Source organism: Moschus berezovskii, chromosome 14 (assembly GCF_049115385.1).
Source record: "Moschus berezovskii isolate FMDL1 chromosome 14, NW_MosBer_1.0, whole genome shotgun sequence".
Taxonomy (NCBI): domain Eukaryota; kingdom Metazoa; phylum Chordata; class Mammalia; order Artiodactyla; family Moschidae; genus Moschus; species Moschus berezovskii.
The window spans coordinates 82,556,925-82,578,157 of NC_142473.1; the positions used below are offsets into that span (position 1 = coordinate 82,556,925).

Consider the following 21,233-nt stretch of genomic DNA (forward strand, 5'->3'; position numbering starts at 1 on the left):
GATATGAATCCGCCCCGGGTGTACATGAGTTCCCCCTCCTGAACCCCCCCCCCCACCTCCCTCCTCCCTTTATCCTCCCTCCCTTTATCCTCCTTCTGGGTCTTTAATTTTATAATGAAGGAAATCCTGTGTTTTGCAACAACATGGGTGAACCTGGAGGACAGTGTGCTCAGTGACTGAACACAATTGTGTCCAACTCATTGCGACCCCATCAACTGTAGCCCACCAGGCTCCTCTGTCCATGGGATTTCCCAGGCAAGAATACTGGAGTGGGTTACATTTCCTCCTTCAGGGGATCTTCCCGTCCCAGAGCTTGAACCCGTATCTCTTGTGTCTCCTGTATTGCAAGTGGATTCTTCATCACTAGTGCCTCCTGGTAAGCTCCTGGAGGACATTATCCTAAGCAAATTAGCCAGGCATAAAAAGACAAACACTGCAGGATCCCACTTTACACGTGAAATCTCAAAAAGTCAAATTCATAGAAATAGTGACTAGAGCAGTGGTCATCAGAGACAAAGAGGTGGGGGAAACAGGGAGATGTTGTTCAAAGTGTGTGAAGTTTCAGTTATGTTGAACGAATAAGCTTGAGAAATCCAAAGTGCTGCATGGTGATCATAGTTAATAATTATGCTGGAAACTTGCTGAGAGTAGATCTCAGGTGATCTCAACACACACACACGGTGATGATGTGAGAAGAATGATGTGTCAGTTAGCTTGGATATAGTACTCATTGCACTATATATATGCATGTATGAAAATACTGTGTTTTACTTCTTGCATGCGTGCTCAGTCATATCTGACTCAGGGCAAAAATCACCCAGTGTTCTTGGGGTTTGTGGTTTAGAGAAGGGACAGGAAAATAACTGCAAATATGTAAATTATTCAGCATAATAAATACTGCAAAGTTAGGATTCTAGATTATGAACACTTGGAAGGGTATGGATTCTATAAGTAAGTAGGGCAGGAGAGCCTGGCTAAAGGACAGTGCTTCTTGTTGAATGCATGTATGAATACTTTAAGCACAGTATTATTTTTATACACCACAAGGTGGCGAGATTTCTCCAAGAAAAGCATCTTTCCTCATTATGCTGAAGTTGGACTGGGTTTTTTGACTGTACACACATGGACACAAATAATTATATAGAAACAAATTTTTAAAATCATTCATAAACAATGTCAATTGTATTTAATATGTTTATAGATTAGGGAAATAATTCTTTTAAATTTCTATTAGAAGGCTATATTAATTCATGTCTGTTACAAAAAAGAGTCAAAATCCCTAAAATATATACAAGGAAAGTGAAAGCTCCATTCAACCTATCCCTTTATGTTTAAACTGCTTCAGATTCAACTGATGACCCAGAGGGATGGGATGGGCGGGAGGTGGGAGGGGAGTTCAGGATGGGGAACACATGTACACACATGGCTGATTCATGTCAATGTATGGCAAAAACCAAAATTCTCAGCCCTGTGCCTGGAATTCAGCAGGAACTTGCCCTCGTAAGCATTGCTTTTACTAAGTATTGAGAGTGGAGGCAGATGTGCGGGGAGTCCTGAGCTCCTGGTGCTGACAGTGCTTTGCACACGTGTCTTTCTGAACCATGGTTTGCTCAGTTATATGTTCAGGAGTGGTGATTCTGTTTTTAGTTTTTTTTTTTTTTCTTTTTTGAGGAATCTCCATACTGTTCTCCAAGTGGCTGTATCAATTTACATTCCCATCAACAATGCAAGAGAACTCCCTTTTCTCCACACCCTCTCCAGCATTTGTTGTTTGTATGTTTTTGATGATGGCCGTTCTGATTGGTGTAGATTGGCACCTCAGTATAGCTTTTATTTGCATTTCTCCTGTGTGGATGTGAGAGTTGGACTATAAAGAAAGCTGAGTGCATGTTTCAATGCCATTCTCCCAAATCATCCCACCCTCGCCCTCTCCCACAGTGTCCAAAAGACTGTTCTATACATCTGTGTCTCTTTTGCTGTCTGGTATACAGGGTTATCATTACCATCTTTCTAAATTCCATATATATGTGTTAGTATACTGTATTGGTGTTTTTCTTTCTGGCTTACTTCACACTGTGTATGGCAAAACCAATACAATATTGTAAAGTAATTGGGCTCCAATACAAATAAATAAATTATAAAATAAAAGAAAGCTGAGTGCAGAAGAATTGATGCTTTTGAATGGGAGAAGACTCTTGACAGTCCCTTGGACTGGAAGGAGATCCAACCAGTCCGTCCTAAGGGAGATTAGTCCTGTGTGTTCATTGGAAGCACTGATGTTGAAGCTGAAACTCCAATACTTTGGCCACCTGATGCAAAGAACTGACTCATCTGAAAGGACCTTGATGCTGGGAAAGATTGAAGGTGGGAGGAGAAGGGGACAACAGAAGATGAGGATGTTGGATGGCATCACTGACTCAATGAACATGAGTTTGGGTGAACTCCGGGAGTTTGTGATGGACAGGGAGGCCTGGCGTGCTGCGATTCATGGGTTCACAAAGAGTCAGACACGACTGAGCGACTGAACTGAACTGAACAATTAGTGATGCTGAGCATCTTTTCCTGTGTCTCTTGGCCATCTGTGTGTCTTAGACTTTTGACCGATTTTTTCATTGGTTGTTAGTTTCTAGATAGTAAGTTGCATGAGTTCTTTGTATATATTGGAGATGAATCCCTTTTCAGTACCTTGTACGGAAGTGCACTTCATTAGGGATCCCCGTTACAAAGTACAGTGAGTGATTCATAGTATTTTTGCAAGGTGGTGGGGGAACGCCAAATGTTTTAGCCTAACTTTTGACTTGAATCATGTGGCGTGACTAGAAGCACACAAGGTGGAATAGCTTGCAAAAAATATTGCAAACTCAAGGAGCAGCATGCTCAAATCCATGGGGAGGTGCTCATGGTGGAGGCTTTTCCAGGTAATAAGAGAATTCTAAGGGTCGGCACCATTGAAAGCATAGTGGTGATGCCTAGCAGAAGATGTGACAGGGAAGGAAGGCTGTAATTTATGAGCCTTTTTGTGTCATGTAGAGAAGCATGAACTAGTGTCTTGTCAACTTCCAATACTAGTCCGAGTTTACTTAGAGGGACTGTGATTTACAGTAGGGTCATAAACAGAAACATTTTTCTTTGATTGAGGTTCTGTTTATAGAAGTGCAAATGACTCAGCCTTAATTCGTCCAGCCTTGTGAGGGGGATCTCCTCTATTACGCAGCTCAGTTGGTAAAGAATCGAACTGCAATTCAGGAGACCCTGGTTCGATTCCTGGGTCAGGAAGATCCACTGAAGAAGGGACAGGCTACCCACTCCAGTGTTCTGGCCTAGAGAATTCCATGGACTTGTCTATGGGGTCGCAAAGAGTCTGACACACCTTAGCCACTTTCACTTTCCTCTATTATGCAAGAGTATTACATAAATTTAAGAACATGATGCGAGAGACGCCGGCCCCGGCGGCGCAGGCGCGGGAGACGCCGGCCCGGCACAACCGACCAGGCAAAGAGACGCGGCCGAGAGGAGCTACCCGACGCCTGAGGCCAGGGCCAGCGGCCGAGAGGAGCTGCCCCACGTCTAACAGGCGGTGGCTGAACGGGCGCAGGAGGGCCGAGAGGAGCTACTCCACGTTCAAGGTTAGGAGGGGCGGCCTTGAGGAGATACACTTCGTCCAAGGTAAGGTGCAGCGGCTGCACTGTGCTGGAGCGGCTGTGAAGAGATATCCCACGCCCAAGGTAAGAGAAACCCAAATAAGACGGTAGGTATTGCGAGGGAGCATCAGAGGGCAGACACACTGAAATCATAATCACAGGAAACTAGTTGATCTGATCACATGGACCACAGCCGAATGTGGTCCACTGGAGAAGGGAATGGCAAACCACTTCAGTATACTTGCCTTGAGAACCCCATGAACAGTATCAAAGGGCAAAATGATAGGATACTGAATGAGGAATTCCCCAGGTAGGTAGGTGCCCAGTATGCTACTGGAGCTCAGTGGAGAAGTAACTCCAGAAGGAATGAAGGGTTGGAGCAAAAGCATAACCAATACCCAGTGGTGGATATGACTGGTGATAGAAGCAAGGTCCGGTGCTGTAAAGAGCAGTATTGCATAGGAACCTGGAATGTTAGGTCCATGAATCAAGGCAAATTGGAAGTGGTCAAACAGGAGATGGCAAGAGTGAATGTCGACATTCTAGGAATCAGTGAATTAAATGGACTGGAATGGGTGAATTTAACTCAGATGACCATTATATCTACTACTGTGGGCAGGAATCCCTTAGAAGAAATGGAGTAGCCATAAGGTCAACAAAAGAGTCCGAAATGCAGTACTTGGATCCAATCTTAAAAACGACAGAATGATTTCTGTTCGTTACCAAGGCAAAACATTCAGTATTACAGTAATCCAGGCCTATACCCCTACCAGTAATGCTGAAGAAGCCGAAGTTGAACGGTTCTATGAAGACCTACAAGACCTTTTAGAACGAACGGTTCTATGAAGACCTACAAGACCTTTTAGAACGAACACCCAAAAAAGATGTCCTTTTCATTATAGGGGACTGGAATGCAAAAGTAGGAAGTCAAGAAACACCTGGAGTAACACGCAAATTTGGCCTTGGAGCACAGAATGAAGCAGGGTAAAGGCTAATAGAGTTTTGCCAAGAGAACGCACTGGTCATAGCAAACACCCTCTTCCAACAACACAAGAGAAGACTCTACACATGGACATCACCAGATGGTCAACACCGAAATCAGATTGATTATATTCTTTTCAGCCAAAGATGGAGAAGCTGTATACAGTTAGCAAAAACAAGACCAGGAGCTGACTGTGGCTCAGATCATGAACTTCTTATTGCCAAATTCAGACATAAATTGAAGAAAGTAGGGAAAACCACTAGACCATTCAGATATGACCTAAATCAAATCCCTTATGATTATACAGTGGAAGTGAGAAATAGATTTAAGGGACTAGATCTGATAGATAGAGTGCCTGATGAACTCTGGACGGAGGTTCATGACATTGTACAGGAGACAGGGACCAAGACCATCCCCATGGAAAAGAAATGCAAAAAAGCAAAATGGCTGTCTGAGGAGGCCTTACAAATAGCTGTGAAAAGAAGAGAAGCGAAAACCAAAGGAGAAAAGCTAAGATATAAGCATCTGAATGCAGAGTTCCAAAGAATAGCAAGGAGAGATAAGAAAGCCTTCCTCAGTGATCAATGCAAAGAAATAGAGGAAAACAACAGAATAGGAAAAACAAGAGATCTCTTCAAGAAAATTAGAGATTCCAAGGGAACATTTCATGCAAAGATGGGCTCGATAAAGGACAGAAATGGTATGGACCTAACAGAAGCAGAAGATATTAAGAAGAAGTGGCAAGATTTCACAGAAGAACTGTACAAAAAAGATCTTCACAACCAAGATAGTCACGATAACGTGATCACTGACCTAGAGCCAGACATCTTGGAATGTAAGTCAAGTGGGCGTTAGAAAGCATCACTAGGAACAAAACTAGTGGAGGTGATGGAATTCCAGTTGAGCTATTTCAAATCTTGAAAGATGATGCTGTGAAAGTGCTGCACTCAATATGCCAGCAAATTTGGAAAAACTCATCAGTGGCCACAGGACTGGAAGAGGTCAGTCTTCATTCCAATCCCAAAGAAAGGCAATGCCAAAGAATGCTCAAACTACCGCACAATTGCACTCATCTCACACGCTAGTAAAGTCATGCTCAAAATTCTCCAAGTCAGGCTTCAGCAATATGTGAACCGTGAACTCCCAGATGTTCAAGCAGGTTTTAGAAAAGGCAGAGGCACCAGAGATCAAATTGCCAACATCCGCTGGATCATGGAGAAAGCAAGAGAGTTCCAGAAAAGCATCTATTTCTGCTTCATTGACTATGCCAAAGTCTTTGACTGTGTGGATCACAATAAACTGTGGAACATTCTGAAAGAGATGGGAATCCCAGACCACCTGACCTGCCTCTTGAGAAACCTGTATGCAGGTCAGGAAGCAACAGTTAGAACTGGACATGGAACAACAGACTGGTTCCAAATAGGAAAAGAAGTACGTCAAGGCTGTATATTGTCACCTTGCTTATTTAACTTCTATGCAGAGTACATCATGAGGAACCCTGGGCTGGAAGAAGCACAAGCTGGAATCAAGATTGCTGGGAGAAATATCAATAATCTCAGATATGCAGATGACACTACCCTTATGGCAGAAAGTGAAGAGGAACTCAAGAGCCTCTTGTTGAAAGTGAAAGAGGAGAGTGAAAAGGTTGGCTTGAAGTTCAACATTCAGAAAACAAAGATCATGGCATCTGGTCCCATCACTTCATGGGAAATAGATGGAAAAACAGTGGAAACAGTGTCAGACTTTATTTTTTTGGGCTCCAAAATCACTGCAGATGCTGATTGCAGCCATGAAATTAAAAGACGCTTACTCCTTGGAAGGAAAGTTATGACCAACCTTGATAACATATTGAAAAGCAGAGACATTACTTTGCCAACAAATGTCTGTCTAGTGAAGGCTATGGTTTTTCCCATGGTCGTGTATGGATGTGAGAGTTGGACTGTGAAGAAAGCTGAGCACCGAAGAATTGATGCTTTTGAACTGTGGTGTTGGAGAAGACTCTTGAGAGTCCCTTGTACCGCAAGCAGATCTAACCAGTCCACTCTAAGGGAGATCAATCTTGGGTATTCATTGGAAGGACTGGTGCTAAAGCTGAAGCTGCAATACTTTGGCCACCTCATGCGACAAGTTGACTCACTGGAAAAGACTCTGATGCTGGGAAAGGTTGGGAGCGGGAGGAGAAGGGGACGACTGAGTGTGAGATGGCTGGAATGCATCACCGACTCTGTGGACATGAGTTTGAGTGAACTCCGGTATTTGGTGATGGACAGGGAGGCCTGGCGTGCTGTGATTCATGGGGTCGCGGAGAGTGGGACACGACTGAGCGACTGAACTGAACTGTCAGTTATTATGACCTTGTTCATTTTTCCTCTCCTTCCAAAGAATGGCTCCTGTGCCTGACATAGTTACACTTAAGCTGCTTTGCCCTCTTCATTCTCTGAGTATATTAGTGTGACTTGCTTAGTTTTTTCTGACTCTGTGATCCCACAGATTGTAGCCCACCAGGCTCCTCTGTCCATGGAATTCTCCAGGCAAGAATACTGGAGCTGGTTGCCATTTCCTTCTCCAGGGGAATCTTCCTAATCCATGGATAGAACCTGGATCTCCTGCATTGGCAGGCAGATTCTTTATCATCTGAGCCACCAGGGAAGCCCCATTCTCTGAGTGGTCTTTGGCGATCCTAGGCGCACAGTGACGTTTTCTGCCCCTTTGACTTAGTTCCCCTCCATCCTTTGCTTCAAGATCGGGCATGTGTGGATGGCACTGAGGGGTTGTTTAGATAGAGGAGGCCTCTCCTATCCCAACTGTAGTGGTGAAAGCCTCCAAGTCACAGGATAAGAGTGACTCAAAGGTTTTGCAGAGACTCTAACAGCACTTTGCCTGACCAAGTACTTTTTCCTCCTTTTTCTTTCCAGGACTCAGATGTGAATACTTGAGTACATCATCAAAAGGCATTTTTTAAAAATTGACATTTTTTTAAGATGACATTTATTTAAGATGTATGACATGATGGTTTGATATACATATACATTGGGAAATGATTATCACAATTAAGCTAATTAACACATTCATTACTTCATATAGTTACCATTTTTTATGAGTGATAAAAGCACTGAAGATTTATTCTCTTAGCAAATTTCAAGTATATGATATACTTGTTTTTACAGTACTTTTTCAAAAAATCATTTTTATTTATTATTTATTAATTTTTTAAAAAATTGTAGGTTAATTACTTTACATTATTGTATTGGTTTTGCCATACATTAACATGAATCCGCCCTGGGTGTTCATGTGTTCCCCATCTTGAACCCCCCTCCCACCTCCCTCCCCATCCTATCCCTCTGGGTCATCCCAGTGCACCAGCCCGAGCATCCTGTCTCATGCATCAAACCTGGACTGGTGATTTGTTTCACATATGATAATGTATATGTTTCAGTGCCATTCTCCCAGATCATCCCACCCTCACCCTCACCCTCTCCCACAGAGTCCAAAAGACTGTTCTATACGTCTGTGTCTCTTTTGCTGTCTCGTATCATTTTTAATTGGAGGTTGATTGCTTTACAGTGTTGCTGTTTCTGCCATAAGTGGACAGGAAGCAGCCATAGATACGCCTGAGTCCCTTCTTCTTGCACCTCCCTCTCACTTCCCCACACCATCCCACCTCCCCACCCCATCACGCCTCCCCACCCATCCCACCCCATCCCACCCCATCCCTTAGCTTGTCACAGAGCCCTGGGTTGAGCTGCCACTGTCATAGGCAGGTCCCCACTGTCTGTTGATTTCACATATGGTAGTGTGTATGGTGATGCGTGTGCTTGCGTGCTCCCCTCTCAATCCCTCTCCTTCCCCACTGTGTCCGCAAGCCTGTGCTCTATTCCTGTGTCTCTACTGCTGCCTGCAGAGACTCAGAGGAGCTGGCGGGCTCCAGTCCATGGAGTCACAAAAGGTTGGACATGATTGAGCATCTAGCACATTGGTTCATCAGTACCATTTTTCTAGAGCCCATCAGTTCAGTTCAATCGCTCAGTCGTGTCCGACTCTCCGCTACCCCATGAATCACAGCACGCCAGGCCTCCCTGTCCATCATCAACTCCCGGAGTTCACTCAAACTCATGTCCACAGAGTCAGTGATGCTATCCAGCCATCTCATTCTCTGTCATCCCCTTCTCCTCCCGCCCCCAACCTTTCCCAGCATCAGAGTCTTTTCCAGTGAGCCCATACATATGCATTAATATACAATGCTTGTTTTTCCCTTTCTGACTTACTTCACTCTGTATAGCAGGCTCTAGGTTCATTCACCTCCCTAGAACTGACTCAAATTTGTTCCTTTTTGTGACAGAATAATATTCCATTGTATATATGTACCAGAGCTTCTTTATCCATTCATCTGTTGATGGACATCTAGGTTGCTTCCATGTCCTGGCTATCGTAAATAGTGCTGCAATGAACACTGGGCTACGTGTGTACTTACACTATTATTTATTACAGTCATCATGCTGTACATTGGATCCTCAAAGCTTCTGGATCTTTAAATTGAAAATCTGTACTCTTGGACCAAAGTCTTCCAATTTGCAGCACTGCCCAGTCCATGGCAACTACCCTTGAATTCTACTGTTTTGATTTGATATATAAGTGAAATTCTGCAGTATTTTTTTCTGCATCTGGATCTTTCATTTTGCAATATGCCCTCCAGGTTTATCCAGTTAGCAAGGTTTCCCTCTCGCTTATAGCTGAGTAATAATAGACTTGATCCATAATGTTCTACAAATCACCTCTGTCTGCTCCCATACTCTCGGATCAAATTTGCACAGTTAATCTCTTTTTCCCTCCAAGGTTGAGTGTTGTCCAAGGAAGCTCTCTAGTTCTCTGTGTAAATTTGCATTTATGTGCCCACATTTGTGTTATCCTTATACTTCGTGAAATAGCAAGAATTAAAATAGGTGCACAGCCTAAGCTTACCCATAGTCATACCTGTTTCAATTCTGAAGGAAATGAGGAAATAATGTGATATGTTTTAAAGCACTGCACTAAAAATATGACACAAGATTCTAGAGAATTATTAGAGCAGCTATGAAGAGGAAGGCACAAAGCAGGAGGAATCAGGAGCCAGAAGTTTAGTGCCAGAACAGTAGTCTAAGCATGAAGCAGGCGGCAGCCAGATGGGGATGGTGTTTTTGAGATAATGTGTTGCAGTAGGTTTAACAAGAGGTGTAGAAACTGCAAACTGAAAGAAGAAAATAGATATAATAGAAAATTCTGGGGAAAAATCAGACAAAACCTGCTGTTTTCGTGTAAATAGTCTACTTGGATTTCCATATAGGATATTGTACAAGCTGGCAAACAATAGTCCCTCCCCTCAGTTGGGGAAGTAGAAATAAAAGCAGCTCCATTTATAAATTATTAACATATTGCTATAAGCTGTTATGAAATTATGAAAGCAATCTCCAGCATAATTTTTTTTTTAATTTGGAATGTCTACAGACAGTGTCCATGTGTGTGCTCATTCATGTCTAACTCTTTGTTAGACAAAGACTAACAAACAGTCTCCATGGACTGCCAGGCTCCCTGTCCATGGGATTCTCCATGCAAGAATACTGGAATGGGTTGCCATTCCCTTCTCCAGGGATCTTCCCAACTCAGGGATCGAACTTGTGTCTCTTACATTGGCATGCAGATCTTGAGACCCATGTGGTCTTTTATTAAAATTTATTTATTTTAATTGGAGGCTAATTACTTTACAATATTGTAGTGGCTTTTGCCATACATTGACATGAATCCACATATTTGAGGCTTTGTGTCTCTGAGGTGCTGAATGAAGGCTGTTTCAACCAAGGTAGGACACGCTGCAAGCTGTAATCAAATGCAAAACCACTGGAATACAATTGCTAATTAAATGAAGACGCATTTCTCAGGTGACACTGACAGGGACATGGAGGGAAAACAGAAAGGAACAAGCCTTTTACCCTCTCCTAGCTAGCCTCCTTCACCGTGTGTTCAGCTCCCTTTGTACCACTTCCTGCAAACTTCTCAGATCTTGCATGAAACTGTGCGTAATCCCACCACTGTTCAGGTGGACCCCAGAGTATTCCTTGTACTCTCCATCTGAGTTCTGCTTGGACATTATCTCTTATTCTGGGAAGCAAAGAAAGGTGTTGCATGGTCTCTATTTCATCACTGTCACTGTTCTTCAGTAGCCAGTTTGTGTGCAACTCTCTGCGACCCCATGGACCGCAGCAGTCAGGCTCCCCTGTCCTTCATGATCTCCTGGAGTTCGCTCAGACTCAGGTCCATTGAGTTGGTGATGCCATCCCACCATCACGTCCTCTGTCATTGTGGTGGTGGTTGAGTCCCTAATTTGTGTCCAACTCTTGCGACCCCACGGCCTGTAGTCCGCCAGGCTCCTCTGTCCATGGGATTCTCCAGGCAAGAATACTGGAGTGGGTTGCCATGCCCTTTTCCCGGGGATCTTCCCGACCCAGGAATCGAACCCGGGTCTCCTGCACTGCAGGCAGTTTCCTAATCGACTGAGCTACGGACCAGAAATAATTCTCGAGAGCTGGTTGTGTGCTGACTGTACTTTTGGCTGCTCCTCTCTGCCAGATTCTCTTTTATCACAAATACATGGACGGAAGTCACAAAGCTGGAGGTTTTCACAGATTGACTGGACCAGTTATATTCATGCTGAGAGTGCTCTTCCTACTTCATCCCAGGAAGATAACTGGCAATAAATTGGTCACTTGGCACCAGGATAGCACGTGGCATGTTCTTTGCTTTTAGCAGCAAATCCCAAAGGGATTCTCAGGCTTATATTTTCTCCCAGGACTGTTACCTTTGGAAACAGGATTCCTGTGGAGTGAATAGAAGGCACTTCTTATTCTAAGGTAATCTGAAAACATTTGGGCTTTAGTTGAAATTCAAGTGAGGAAACTATTTATAATTCACAAAGAACAACCTTGTTGAATTGACCAGGCAAAAAAGGGCAGTAAATCACCATATAGGCAAAAGCAAAACACTTTACAATATAATGAAATCATAATGTAATTCCACTTCATGAAATACAATAAGGTTTTCTTTCCTATAGCTATAATTGATGAAGGAAGCTGAAAGAAAGAAGTAAAGTCGCTCAGTTGTGTCTGACTCTTTGCGATCCCATGGACTGTAGCCCGCCAGGCTCCTCCATCCATGGGATTTTCCAGGCAAGAATACTGGAATGGGTTGCCATTTCCTTCCCCAGGGGATCTTCCTGACCCAGGGATTGAACCCTGGTCTCCCACACTGCAGGCAGACTGAAATGCCTTCAAATGTCTTTTCTTTCATTCTTGTTCTCCTTTTCAGTGAAACAGATAATTAGATGTATACTTTATGGATGTTCTCATTCTCATAAACCCTGAGTAGTTGCATGTAGCTCTGTGTGGCCCAATGTCTCCGTTTATCTTGGAGTAAGCTGATCCATCCTTAATGTTGGTAAGAATACAGAAATACTAATATTGGTTAATATTTTCATGACTTTGCAATATTTCTTTTTCTATGTTGTGAAGTTTGTGGGATAGAAGCTCTTCAAGAGAAAGAGCAAAATTTTATACATCTATCAGTCTAGCTCTATGTATATCTATATATTTGTCTATATCTATTTCCACATATATCCATCTATACTTATAGTCCTATACATATTTCACTTTTCTTTTTTAACATCTAAGATTTACGTGTAAAATATAGATGAATATATTTAGACATTTCTTTGGGATCATATTTTGCCTTTATAACTGTAACTCAAGAAGTACCTGATTAAATTATTAAACTGAAAGACACAGATTGGAAACGCGTTGACCCTGGAGAGGGCTTAGAGATCACAAAGACCCCAGATTCTGGTGGATAACCACCCCCAGAACCATCTGCCTCTTACACGGGCCTCCTGATAATGAGAGATGTTTGAGAGACATGGAGAGAGATTCTGCGGGAAGAAAGCTTCTGAGTGTCCCTTCTAACAAGGCATGCAGCCAGCTCTAAGAATGAATGGCAAGTAAGGTTACCTCAAAAATCTCTCTTTTGTGTCTTTATATATAAGACTACTGTGTAATATATTGTTAGAGCTTCCCTGGTAGCTCAGTGGTAAAGAATCGGCCTGTAGTGCAGGAGATGCAGGCTTCATTCCTGGGTTGGGAAGACCCCCTGGAGAGGGGCATGACAACCTGCACCAGTATTCTTGCCTGGAGAATCCCATGGACAGAGGAGGCCTGGCAGACTATAGTCTATGGGGTCACAAAGAGTTGGACACAATTGAGTGACTAGCACTTTCACTAAAATCTCACTGAATTGAGAAGGTAGGTGAGAAAGCTTTAGAGGTTATCATCTTATTTCCAAATGGCAACAACCAAGTGAGATCAGAATCCAGATTTCTTTATTCTTGATCTTAAGCAGCTTCCAGGAATATGCTTTGTTAAAAAGGATCGTGGCTCCCGACACTCCTGAAATTCTAAGAGAACTGAAACATTACTTATTCCAATCCTTATTTATTTATTCTAAATAAATTATACTTTGATAATAAATGTAGCATTAGCATTTTTAATTAAAATTATGGATTCCATTCATCAAAAAGTTACAGTTCCAAGAGAGCAATTATTTATATTTTTTAGCTTAAGTCCATCACCTAAAGCTTCCCAGGTGGTACAGTGGTAAAGAATCCACCTGCCAATGCAGGAGATGTAAGATATGCAGGTTCCATCCCTGGGTCAGGGAGATCCCCTGGAGAAGGAAATGGCAACCCATTCCAATATTCTTGCCTGGGAGATTCCATGGACAGAGGAGCCTGGCACTCTACACAGTACATGGGGTCACAAAGAGTCCAATGCCACTGAGTATGCACACTCATGCACACACATGCATGCACTCACCACCTAAAAATATATATTTTGTTTTTTCTTGGGCATAAGAGGTTTTGAAAGCCTTGGATCTAATAGCAGAAATATATCCATGCCTGTTCCGAACCCGGAAAATCCTAATTTAGCCCTTTTTTGATTGTGCTATGCAGTGTTATGTTTCTTGCAAGTTGTACCAGAGACAAGCCGAGATTGTTCCTCCCCCATTGCTGGCGACAGAAATGCTTCTACTTTCGAAGGAAAGAAGACTATTAGAGGTTGAATTCCATAACTTACTGTATTAAATGATCATAAACTTGGTGGCCTAAAGCAGCAAAAATTTATCCTCTCATGGTTCTGGAGCTCAGAGCTCAATGGCACTGGGTTAAAATCAGGGTGTCCACAGAGTCACGATCCACCCGGAGGCTCTAGTGGAACATCTCTGTCTTGTCTCTTAGGCTTTCTGAGGTTTCTAGCGTTCCCTGTGGTCATATCACATTGAACTCTGCTTCTCTGGTCACACTCTTCCTTCTCTGGGGTCTGTAGTCAAACCTCCCTCTACCTCCTTTCTATAAGGATGTTTGTGGTTGGATTTAGGGCCCACCCTGATAACCTTCTTATTTCAAAATTCTTAATTTTTAACTTAATGATCCTTTCCGCTTAAAGTACATCCCCATGTACCAGCAATAAGTAAAACACTAATTTGAAAAGATACGTGCATCCCAATGTTCCCAGCAGCACTATCTGCAAAAGACAAGATGTGGAAGCAATGCACGTGCCCATCAACAGATGAATGGATAAAGATGTCATATATGTATGTATATAGCAGAATGCTGCTAGCTACAAAAATTAACGAAATGCTGCCGTTTGCAACAATGTGGATTAACCTGGAAAGTACTAACTGGAGTAAGATAAAGACAGATACTGTAGACCATCACATATGTAGAATTTAAAAAGTAATACAAATGAATATAAATGCAAAACAGAAATAGACTTACAGCTACAAGAAACAAACTAGTGGTTACCAATGGGGAAACGAAGGTAAAGGGACAAATTAGGGATATGGGATTAAGAGGTACAAATTATTATGTATAAAATAGATAAGCAACAAAGATACAACGTATAGCACAGAGAATCATAGCAAGTATCTTGTAATAACTTAATAGAGTATAATCTGTAAAAATGTTGAATCATTATGCTGTACACCTGAAATTAGTGTAATAATGTAAATCAACTAAACTTCAACTTTAAGAAAAAGAACTTGAACATTTAATGGCCCATATTCTGCCTACCACATTCCCCCAAATCATTCAGTTTGATAAGTTTGGTTTTGTGTTTTTAATTCTTATTTCTATAGGGAATTAAACCACATTTTGAACACGATTATCCATTGATTAATATTTTCACTTCCTTTCAGCATGCATTTGAATGTCATAAATACACAGAAATGGTTTCAAATTCCTATTATCTAAGTAAACCTATTGTATTATTCAAGCTATACATTTTATTATTAATTTTTTTACTTTCATTTTAGCTGTGTTCTTGGTTTTGTGGATAAAAAGTTAAATAAAATATAAGTATTGCTGTCAAAGAAATTATCATAAATGCATTTTTATTATTCCAAATAAAATTTGGCTATTCCAAATAAAATAAAATATTATTTGGTTATTCCAAAGTGTGGCTAGACTAATAAAAGTATGCTTCTTCAGGTAATTCACTAGGGAAAACAAAGGGTTTAAGAACTCAAACGAAAACTCCCTTTTTCATGTCTTCCACGTGCTCCCCAATCACTCTAGCTGCAAACAGAAAGGAAGATGAACAAATCACTGGCTCTCAAAAGGAAAATGATTAGAAAAAAATGTGTGGTGACAAACTGTAGTATGTTCATAATCTGATCTTTCAAGGCAGCCTAGAAAGATTTCACAGTTTTCTAACAGGAATAATTTCCAGTTCAGTGTAAACATTTTTTTTTTTAAATGAACATGGTATATGCATCAGTTGAGTATTTAAACAATCTAAAATGACATATAATGAGAAAACTGATAACATCAATATCTTAAATCATGACATATTGATCAATTTTTTACAGAAAGGAAAGAAAAATACTCAAACTCAATGGATGAAAAAAATTATACCACAGTGAAGGAGTTCATACTTTTAGGATTTACAACAGACCCGTGGTTACAGAGAGTTCTCTTTTATATCTTCCTCATCATCTATATCAGCAGTCTTTTAGGGAACATCACCCTGATTTCTCTGATCTGTGCTGATTCTCTGCTCCACACACCCACGTATTTCTTCATTGGGAATCTTTCATTCCTGGACCTCTGGTATGCTTCCGTCTATGCCCCCCAAATCCTGATGACCTGCAGCTCTGATGACAAGCGCATCTCTTTTGCTGGCTGCTTAGCTCAGTTCTTCTTCTCTGCTGGACTGGCCTACAGAGAGGGTTACCTGTTGGCTGCCATGGCTCAGGACCACTACGCGGCCGTCTCTAACCCGTTGCTTTACTCCCAAGCCATGTCCCCAAGTTTACGTGTCAGTCTTGTTGCAGCCTCCTACTTTAGTGGCTTTGTGAACTCAACCATCATCACCAGTGAAACATTCACCTTGAGCTTCTGCGCTAACAACGTCATTGATGATTTCTTCTGTGACCTGCCCCCGCTTGTCAAGTTGGCCTGTGATGTGAAGGAAAGCTACCAGGCTGGGCTGTATTTCATACTTGCCTCCAACGTCATCACTCCCGCCCTGCTTATCCTTACCTCGTATCTCTTCATCATTGCTGCGCTTTTGAAGATCCGCTCCACCCAAGGCCGTTTGAAGGCCTTCTCCACCTGTGTCTCTCACCTGACAGCTGTCACCTTGTACTATGGGTCAATTCTCTTCATTTACTCCCGGCCAAGCACGAGCTATGCCCTGGAGAGAGATAAAGTGGTGTCCGTGTTCTACACAGTGGTGATTCCCTTGTTGAATCCCTTGATCTATAGCTTAAGAAATAAAGATGTTAAAAATGCCTTGAGGAAAATGTTAGATAGAGCAAAGTTTCTTTAGCAAAGGCTTTGGTAAACAGAGTGTGTGTTTTTTTTTTTTTTGCTTGTTTTGTGTTTTGCAGATTAGTTTCTATTTTATTGATAACAGTCTGTAAATCTCAGAAATAAACAAATTAAGCAAAAGATAAAATCACTGAATAATGTAGAAATACCAGCCTGTATTTGTCTTTTTAAGTCAGCACTGATGTTCTTGAATATTTTTTAAAATAAATCAGTCTGTGGCAATTGGAAAAACTACTAAGCATGCTAGCTCAGAACAGAGTCTACAGTATTACTGGAATTCTGAGAAGTTTTTTTTTTTTAATTACAATTGACAGCTTATCGATTAATTGTAAGTATAATATTATAATATCTAACATAGAATAATAGTGTTGCTTATGCAATCACTGTCATGATTGCTGCTAAGTCACTTCAGTTGTGTCCGATTCTGTGTGACCCCAGAGATGGCAGCCCACCAGGCTCTGCCGTCTCTGGGATTCTCCAGGCAAGAACACTGGAGTGGGTTGCCATTTCCTTCTCCAATGCATGAGAGTGAAAAGTGAAAGTGAAGTCGCTCAGTCGTGCCCGACTCCTACTCCTAGCGACCTCATGAACCGCAGCCCACCAGGCTCCTCTGTCCATGGGATTCTCCAGGCAAGAGTACTGGAGTGGGTCACCAGTGCCCTCTCCACTGTCATGATTAGACAGATGAAATATCTTGGTTCCAATCAGATAAATCATAGGCAAGAAAAAAAGAATGCAAACACAGATTTTTTGATTCCAGAGGTACTTATTCATTTGTTATGAGTTAGTGCTAGTTGGAAGTTCATAAGTACAATATCTACTGTAAAATGACATTCAAAATAAATTTATTTTTCTTTTCTGATTTTCATATTTTTGCTTACTGTGATACAAAGATTTCCTTGACAGCATATATAGGAAAGAACAACTATATTTAGAGTCACGGCAAGCTTCCAATAAGACAATATTTTCCCAAACAAAAGAATGAAGGGCAAAAGAAGAGCTGCTGTATGAAACAGAGATGGAGAAAGAGATGAAGATAGACAGTCAGAGAGGCAAAAAGAGCTCAAACGCTTCACATCCAAGAGAGGAGTTAGAGCTTGTCAGGGCTGCCATATCAAAATGCCAGAGACTGACTCTCATAAACAATTGAGATGTATTTCTCACAACTCTGGAGGCTGACAGGCCAAGATCAATGAGCCAGCATGGTTGGTTTGTTCTGACGTCTTTTTCCTTTGCTGGGACTTGGTCACTTTCTTGCTTTCTCCTGGCTTGGATCTTTGTGTGTGTGTGTGTATGTGCGCAAAAGCACCCCTGGTATCTCTTTTCCTGTTTCCAATTTTGTTTGTTTTTACAAAGATACCAGTCAGATTGCATTAAGCTTCATTCTAACCATCTCATTTTAACTGAATTTCCTTTATCTATCTCCAAATTCAGTCACATTTGAAATTACTGGAGGTTACATCTTCAGTGTATGAATTTTCAGTCAGTTCAGTTCAGTTCAGTCGCTCAGTCGTGTCCGACTCTCCGCGACCCCATGAATCACAGCACGCCAGGCCTCCCTGTCCATCACCAACTCCCGGAGTACACTCAAACTCATGTCCACAGAGTCGGTGATGCCATCCAGCCATCTCATTCTCCGTCGTCCCCTTCTCCTCCCGCCCCCAACCTTTCCCAGCATCAGAGTCTTTTCCAGTGAGTCAACTCGTCACATGAGGTGGCCAAAGTATTGCAGTTTCAGCTTATTTTAGAGGGTTGCAATTCAAGCCATGGCCCCAAGAATGGATAGTGTTTCCTGATGAATGAGACAAGGAAGTGTAGCCTGGACAGATAGTGAAACAGATTGGAGAGGGAAAAACACTATGAACCACATGATGATATCTGGAAAAGTCCAATTAGTACAATTTGCAGAGTTTTTTTTTTTTTTTTTTTTTTTTTTAATCACGCACACACTGTTTGTGCTGTCAAGTCAGTCATGTCCAACTCTGCAACCCTATGGACCATAGCCTGCCAGGCTCCTCTGTCTGTGTGATGCTCCAGGCAAAAATATTGTGGGTTGCCCTGCCCCTCTCCATGGAATCTTCCAACCCAGGGATTGAAATTGCACCTCCTAAGTCTCCTGCATTGGTAGGCAGGTTCTTTACTCTAGCACCACCTGGGAAACCCACACATACAGTACAGGTATGATTACATTTAACATATTCATTTTGAGAGTGGACTTTTAATGAAATATTCATTTCATCATATCCTCATTAATATATTGTCCCCATGCTCCAAATGAGCTCCAATTGTGTCTTTGCAGGAAGCACATATTTCTGGGATGCTCTGTGGGAGAGGTCCCAAAGGACCTTTGAGGAAACACTTATATTAGATTTAACAAAGCTCCCCGAAGCATCAGAGGAGAGGGAAGAGGGTGTCACTCCCAGGAGTGTCGTTCCTGACCAAGGGTAAGCAACTAGGGTCAGGGGCAGCTAAGTGCTCTGGTTTTTCTGTGACCTCAGACAAAGTCTGGCCTGGCTGTCAAAGGGTCATTCTTATGCCACACACACACACACACACACACACACTCTTAACTAGAAGTTCATTCGTGTTATGTGTAACCCTCATTTAGAATTCTAATTCAGTCTGGTAGCTATGCTGGATCATCATATATTCATGTATGCGGTAGAGAAAATATGAGAGCAAAGAAAGACCTGCTTTTTTGATGCTGGTTGCTCTAATAATGCTGTGCTGTTTAAATGGCTAGTGTGTGAGATTTTCCTTCTGGGTCCTCATTTTCTGGTGCTGGAAGGATGCATTCTTCCCTCGAATTTTAAATGCTCCAGTGAAGGGAGCAAGGGGCAGAGCTGCTTCAGGGATCACACAACTATGAAGTCCTTTTATATGGGAGGCTCAACAGGACTGGCTCTGACGTTTTCTTTGTTGCTTATTTTATTCACTTTTTAATTGCAGTTTATCTCAAATTCAGGAATTATTTCAGCCCATCTTGGTGGTTATGAATCTTCCCTTTGTTTACTCTTCCTTTTCATTAGTGACATAATACACTGACCACTTGAGGGAAGATGTGTCCTGGAGAGTCTGAGCAAGGTTAGAAAGGAGACATCTTTTAATTATAAAGGTAATCACTCATTAATTAACTTTAGAAATATTTATTAAGTGGCAATTGCATGCTAAGAACTGTTCTAAACTTTGGAATACATCAGGAAACAAAACAGGAAGTCTTTCTGACCTGTGTGGTTACATTCTGGTGAAGAAAGACGGACAATAAACTTAAGCAAAAGGAGAGGATTGCAGTTGATTGACTCTGACTGTAAGTGACCCCGTGGACTGCAGCACTCCAGACTCCCAGGTCCTCCCCTGTCTCCCGGAGTTAGATCAAATCCATGTCCATTGAGTCAATGATGCTATCTAGCCATTTCAACCTTGCCGTCCCCTTCTCCTTTTGACTTTCAGTCTTTCCCAGCATCAGAATCTTATGTCTGGGGAAAAAGAGCAGGATCTGAGCAGAATAAGAAGGATGGGGATTGTTGGTGGGAAGGGAATGTAAAATTTAAAATAGAGTGATGAGGATGGGCAGAGATGCCAGAAAGTGCCATTTAATAGAAACTTAAAGAAGATGAGAGTGTGAGTCCTGCAAATATCTGAGGAATAGTGTTCTTATCGGGAAACAGATAGATCCAATACATCTGATGCTGAACCAGGGCTGCTATTCTTAAGAAACATTGAGAAAGTCTATGAGGTTGGAACAGAAATAAAGGAGGAGTGAGTCTTAGAAGGTAAGGACCTGTAGCTAATGGAGGGCCTGCTTGTGAAGGACATTAGGGCCACTGCACAGACTTTGACTTTAACTTAAATTAGTACATTTGTAGGGTTTCTTTTTTCTTAAGAACAAGAGTTACATGAATTCCCTTCTTATTTTTGTAAACAACAATCCTGACTGATACATTGAAAATAAACTATAGAGGAACAATGTGTAGACCAGTTTGAAGGATTTTGCAATATTTTTGGCAAAAATGGTGGTAGTTTGACCAAGATGCCACCAGTGGAGGTGATGAGAAGGGCTCAGATTCAGGGAAAGTTTTGAAGGCAGGGACATGAGGATTCCTTGGAATTTTGAAGAGGAGGCAGGAGAGAAGAAGATTAGGTTGATTCCAAATGTGTGGCTTCAGGAGAATTTACTAACAATGAGAGAAATGAGCAGATCAATCTGTTTGGGGGGGGGGTGAGGGCTAGGAATTCAGCTGTAAACATGTGAAGGTCAAAGTATTTATCACTCATCTCATAATTATAGAATATTAGCATTGCAAAGAAACTTAGGAATCTTTTAGGGGTTGAGCTTTTAACCTAAGAATCATAACTACTGAATCGACGAATAGATATCTAGAGATTTGTCATCTCTCAAAACTTTTGATTGTTTCAGTTCAATTCAGTCTCTCAGTTGTGTCTGACTCTTTGAGGCCCCATTGACTGCAGCACGCTAGGCTTCCCTGTCCATCACCAACTCCAGAAGCTTGCTCAAACTCGTGTTCATAAAATCGTTGACACCATTCAAACATCTCATCTTCTGTCTTCCCCTTCTCCTCCTGCCTTCAATCTTTCCCAGCACCAGGGTCTTTTCCAGTGAGTCAGGTTTTCATATAAAGTAGCCAAAGTATTAGAGTTTCCATTTCAACATCAATCCTTCCAATGAATATTCAAGATTGAT

At 41.8% G+C, this 21,233-nt stretch overlaps 1 pseudogene; it reads left to right on the forward strand.

The window, feature by feature from the left end:
• The first annotated feature begins 15,593 nt into the window (after positions 1–15,593).
• On the forward strand, positions 15,594–16,544 carry LOC129553721 (olfactory receptor 9G19-like; annotated as a pseudogene).
• Positions 16,545–21,233: the final 4,689 nt, after the last annotated feature.